The sequence below is a fragment of the Poecilia latipinna genome, unplaced genomic scaffold (assembly GCF_001443285.1).
Source record: "Poecilia latipinna isolate Pla-1442-1.1 unplaced genomic scaffold, P_latipinna-1.0 Scaffold54, whole genome shotgun sequence".
NCBI classification, from domain to species: domain Eukaryota; kingdom Metazoa; phylum Chordata; class Actinopteri; order Cyprinodontiformes; family Poeciliidae; genus Poecilia; species Poecilia latipinna.
Window position 1 is genome coordinate 747,083 of NW_015112670.1, and position 5,811 is coordinate 752,893.

The 5,811-nt window shown below is 35.1% G+C and overlaps 1 protein-coding gene and 1 long non-coding RNA gene across 2 annotated transcripts in view; both read left to right on the forward strand.

Moving 5' to 3' along the window:
• LOC106960133 (hemicentin-1-like) overlaps positions 1–5,811 on the forward strand; it is a 59,930-nt gene that overhangs the window by 40,831 nt on the left and 13,288 nt on the right. The window lies entirely within an intron of this gene.
• Positions 61–1,557, forward strand: LOC106960468 (uncharacterized). Its single transcript, XR_001427574.1, has 2 exons — positions 61–209; positions 313–1,557. It is a non-coding gene; the product is annotated as an uncharacterized LOC106960468 (long non-coding RNA).

The window sequence follows — 5,811 nt, forward strand, 5'->3', positions numbered from 1 at the left end:
GCTTGTCAGGCACAATTATTGTATATAGGCTGTATATTTGCTGCAACAATGGTTTTCTTTTCTTCTGAGGATTTCTCCTGTAATTCCTGTGATTTTACACTTAATAATGTCAATCATTGTGGGTCTGGCAGTGGAGCTCTTCCCTGGATCATTGTTGCTGTTTCACTCAGTGTAAATATTTTCTGTGTGATCTACATATGGCACCTTTGGTAAGATACGCCATGTCTATTTTATGTTTTCCAGGCTCAATTACTTTATATGGTCTGTAAATTTGCAACCACAATGTTTTTTTTTTTTTTCTTTTCTTCAAAGGAACTCAAGAAAGAAGGTGAAACCCAGTGAAGATGATCGAACTTACATATCTCTGCAAAAACCTGATACATCAGAGTATGATGTTATTGTCCAGCGACCACACTGACACATCTTCTTGGATCTCTGTCACCTGGATGTTACCTGCTGGATTTTTGTCAAATTTACTGTTTAAGACAAGCGAGAAAAGATGCCGTATATTTCCCAGGGAAGAGAAGTAATTTAATCTAAAATGATTAAATATACAGATGAATAGACAGAATAATTATCTGTGGATAATAATACAATATATCACAAATACTAACAGAATGATATTCTGTTATTTGTAATTATTTTTGTCCTTTCCCCTTCTGGGTTTAATAATTGAAGGTGAATATATTGGGGTGTTTTTGTCTTTGTATAATGTCTTTTTTATGTTTATTATCTACCCTTTTATTGTCATACAGATTTGCTGAAACAAAGTTTCTTCCTTAAGTATAACTAAACCTTGTTTATGTTTATCCTTAACCTTATTATTAGTTACATTTCAATCTTTGCAGTTTCCAAACTTTTATTTTTGTTTTTCTTTCATGCGGGCATGGTGTATGTGCATTAGGAAATTGTTTTGCTAACATGATAAGTATGGATAAAAGATTATGCAGCTGTTGCAGTTCTACTTTAATCTGTCAAAAACATGTTCACAATAAATAAGTCTCGCTGGAGATCGGCACCAGCATCCCTCCCACCCCACTAGGGACAAGGCTGTAAAGAAAATGGATGGATGGATGGATGACTCCATTGGGAACTGGATGCAGCCCTATTCCTCCTGTGCTGCTCCCTGAGGCCTACAGCAGAGCAGATTGGCTCACCAATTGTCAGCTCCACCAATCCCTGATGAGGCCTCTCTTTTTAAAGCCACCATCTCCTGAGAGAAGGTGGACTTTATTCCTTGTTTAGACAGCTTGCCACTTTGCTGGTGTTTGACTGCTCTAAATAGCATTATTTGTCTGTGAGCTTTTGTAAACTGTGTTGATAGCTTTGTCTCTCTGGGGGTTTTGTATGTAAACTACGAGATATTTGTCGTTTGTTTTTGTTTAATTTTTGCTTTTTAGTCCAATGTTGTTAAGATCTTTGGTTTACAACTCTGATTATTTTGTGAATTTTGTTTTATTTACGTTTGGTTATAAGACCCGAACTTGATTATTGTTAATTTCCACCTTTTTATTTTGTTAAACCCAAACAATAAATCCTAAACTGTTAAACCCTTAACATCTGGGTTTCTTTAATGTTACCTCTCCTTCCCCCTGGCTGAGCTGGGTTGTAACAATGTAGGTGAATTCATACCAATCAAAGAAAAAAAAAACATCATGATCCCGAAATATAACAAAATAGTTTTGATTTCAAACAAATTCTTTATTGATTCCATTTTAAATTTACAGCTTGCAAAGAAATTTCTTCTACTTTTCATCAATACATACAGAGAGAAGTTATCAGGGATAGTGATGCTATGTCTGCATGGCTTTCCAGAAAGCAAGGTCAACATTAAGATTATCCAAAAGCAAATAATTTTTCAGTTATTTAAGAAGTTTGGTATTATTATTATGCCATGAGTCTTTAGATAAATTAGCAAAGCAATTTTGTCATCAAATCTAAGGAATTAACTGACAGCATCTGTAATTGTTACAAATATTTCACACATAAACATTCTTGATCATGACTGTTATTTTTAATGAAGCTGATATTGGTACATAATTTAAACTGTTTTCATAATTCAAACAAATGAGTATATCTAAAACAAAGATTTTTCTTTATAAAATTATCAAGAGTTATTACATCTCCAAAACCATTTTTCTCTTTTGATACTATTGTGACTGAGAAAATGTTCCTTAAAAGAGTACAGTCCTGACTCCATCTTTGTAGGTTGAACAACTGAAGTACATTTGTAATTTGGGAAGTTGTGTCAGCAGCTTTTATTAGATATGTTTTACATATTTTACCATATTAACTGAGGAAGTAGAAGAGGAGGAGGTGTTAAGATGGGTCAGTTCAGAGTAAAACCACTCACAGAGATGAGGTCTAGTCTGAGTGCAGCACGAATATCAGAGTAGAATAGAAATAACCTTTAATGTCTTTTAGTTTGGTAATTGTGCTGTGCCAGCAGCAACAGGCAAGTTGAAATATGTAGATTCACACAAAGACAAAAATGCTAAAACAGAAAGTAAGAATAACAAATGACACAGCAAGAGCAAACTTACATCATATGTAAAGGAATGCCATACAATTTTCTAATATAGTATAAGCAGATTCAAAGAAATGTGCAGCTGTGTAGGATAATAAAAAAAATCCAAAAAGTGCATGCACATTTCTGCATAAAAAAACAACACACTATTTAGGAATGAATTCACATGGAAATCATGATGAACTAACCAAAGATGCAAACTTTTTCATACATAGGTTGCAACTACAACAATCTTTACCAGTACAAATATCCATATATGGCAGCCTGCAACTTTGACAGGTTTTAAACATGTAATAAAGCTCTGATCATAAAAATATGTTGATGCCTTGAGATACAATCTGTTATCAGACACTACACTCGTCTCTCCCGTGATCTTATGAAATCATTTCCTCTAAGCTGCTGATGAGCTGCTGCTCCACATGCTGCATGACAGATGCTTGCTGATATATATACTGTATGTTTAAAACTCAACAATTTATCTCTATTACACAAGGAAAACATCAGTCCCTAAACTTCGTTTACATACTTTTTCCTGAGGGGGGCAGCATTGTGAAAGACTGCTATGTCAACAATGGATTATCAGATGAAACCTAGAGGAAGTTGATGCTGTCACCCTCTCTACCTTAAACCTGCAGAAAGGTGGATGATGGTAATGTATGAATGTAACCCTTTCTTTAACCAGGTGTGTCTCATTGAGATTAAAAATCTATTTTTCAAGAGAGATCTGGCTAAGATCTGCAACTATGGTGCCATCAGAAAACTTATTCCAGCTTGTTTCCAGATTATTCAACAGTGCTTTGCACTACAGTCACTCATTCACATGCTGATGGTGGTAAGACACATTGTAGTCACAGCTTCCATCTGACAGTCTGATTGAAGTGAGGATGTAATATTCCAGTGCCAAAAGGCCCTCTGACCAGCAGCAGTCAATGTGCTGGTCAGAGGGCCACAATGTTTCAGTCATTGTACCCAAGGACACAATGACTGAGACAGACTGAGCGGGGGTCCTACCACAGGATGAACTACTGTATATTGGCTATACATTTGCATTTTTTCCCTTTCTTCAAAGGAACACAAGGAATAAAACAAAAAACTAGTGAAGATGATCAAACTCATATGTGTCTGCATATATGGATTCATTTATTTTTGCTCTAAATAAGAAGTTGAATTAAATGGTAGGCTTGAAGTGCAATAGTGACTGCAATTTAAAAGCATGAAAAATACTGTTGTCAAAGTTTTCCATATTCCATATTATCCAAAAATACTGCAAAACAACCTCTTAGTTAATGATTTATGATGATGAAATACAGAAAAATATATACAAACACATGCATTATCACAATTTATTAAATGTACAGATCATAAAGCTTGAGTCTCAGCCATTGGTTGAGGAGCTTTTTTTCATAAAAGTGCTCACAAACCAACTTCCCTATTCTTAATGTGGCCAAAAAAAGAAAAAAGGAAGAAATATGAAAGAGAAAAGAAGAAGGCAGTTTAGACGCCTGTGAAGAAAGTCACTGAAGACGAGTGGAAAGGTGGACAAAAAAAAGGTAAATAAAACTTTGATTTACGTAATGCGTTAGCTCTCATCAGACTGATGAACAAAAGAATTCAATGTTTATGTGTGTGGGTGGGTGTGGGAGAGTTAAAGAGAAAAATCAGTACTTTCTTCCTGAACAAGGTTAAAAATCATTTCAGCCCTGTAATGCCACAGAGGTGTGCAGTGTATAAATTCTCTGAATACTTACACATTTTAACTATTCACTGACATTTATTTGTCTTTACTGAAAAGATTTAAAGTCATAATTTTGCTAGCAACTTTATCTAAAATTTTCATAAAGTGCAGCAATAGTGAAATTAAATCCAGTAAAGAAATGTTGCATTGTATGTATGATGTTATGTCTGAACTCTGCTTCAGTTTCAGTATTTTTCTGAAACTCCTGGATAAAAGTTTCTTCCCTGTTTGGAATGGACTGAAGGTTTCAAGCTTCAAATCAGGATGTTTGTTTTCATCTGGTTAATCGTGTCTCTCCCTTCTAACAATGGTAATGTATGAACCTTCTCTTTTATGCACATGAATCAGTAATTTACACATGATTACAATGTATTTATTATGTGCAGATCACTCAAGGAAAAATTAATGGTTAATGTTTACAAACATTATTAATAGAATCGGATTTGTATAAACATTGACAAGAAACTATCACTACTATGTTTTTTACAGTTTCTGAGTTTAATTATTTTTCTCACTAACAGATGCATTGCAATGGACAAACCCCTGTCAAATGGATGGTTACTGTGTTACTTTCAATGAGGACGAAATAAGAGCAGAGGTTGGACTCTGTGCTGTGATACCATGCGCTTTCACATCTCTCTTTGCACCCAAACATATTATTTGGTATAAATGTGATACTGCCAGATGTTACTATCCTGAGATTATATTTCACTCTGACAAGAACAAGGACAACATTCAGCCTGGGTTCAAAGGTCGAGTGTCACTGGTGGAACCGGATGTTGCTCAGAAGAACTGCAGCATCATAATCAATGATCTCAAGGAATCTGATTCTGGAAGCTATGAGCTCCGAGTTGAGGGAAAAGCACCAGAAAAAGCATTTTCATATAAGGAAAAAACAACACTATCAGTAACAGGTAGGGAAACAACAAAAACTTCAGTATTATGTCACATCATATTTCTAAACATGATAAAAAAAAATCTTTTTACTATTTTTATTTACCTCTGAGATCAGATTGTAAAAGCTTATTTTTGACAAAAGTCAATTTTTCATTTTGTTTTTCCAAGTTTAAGACATCATCTAGTTTTTCAATCTGCCTCATCAAATTTAAGATAATTAAACTCACTGGTTTTGTGAGTTTTCATTCAATGAACTGTTTCCATCAGGTCTGAACCAAAAGCCCTCAGTGATGATTCCTCCACTGACTGAGGGACAGCTGGTCACTCTGACCTGCACTGCTCCTGGTCTCTGCTCTGGGTCTCCTCCTAACATCACCTGGATGTGGAGAGGAAAAGGAGAGAACGACTCTTTCATCAAAGGAAACATCACTGCTTTAAAAACAGAGAATCTGACCGCTTTCACACAGAGACACGTCTCAACTCTGACCTTTAACTCTTCAGCTGATCACCACAACACCAAAATAACCTGTAAGGTCAGCTTCACAGGCAACATAACTACAGAAGAGACTGTGACTCTGAATGTAACATGTGAGTACCTTATTGTCATATAAATCCCGCTGATTATGTTTTTAATTATAACTTGTTAACATTT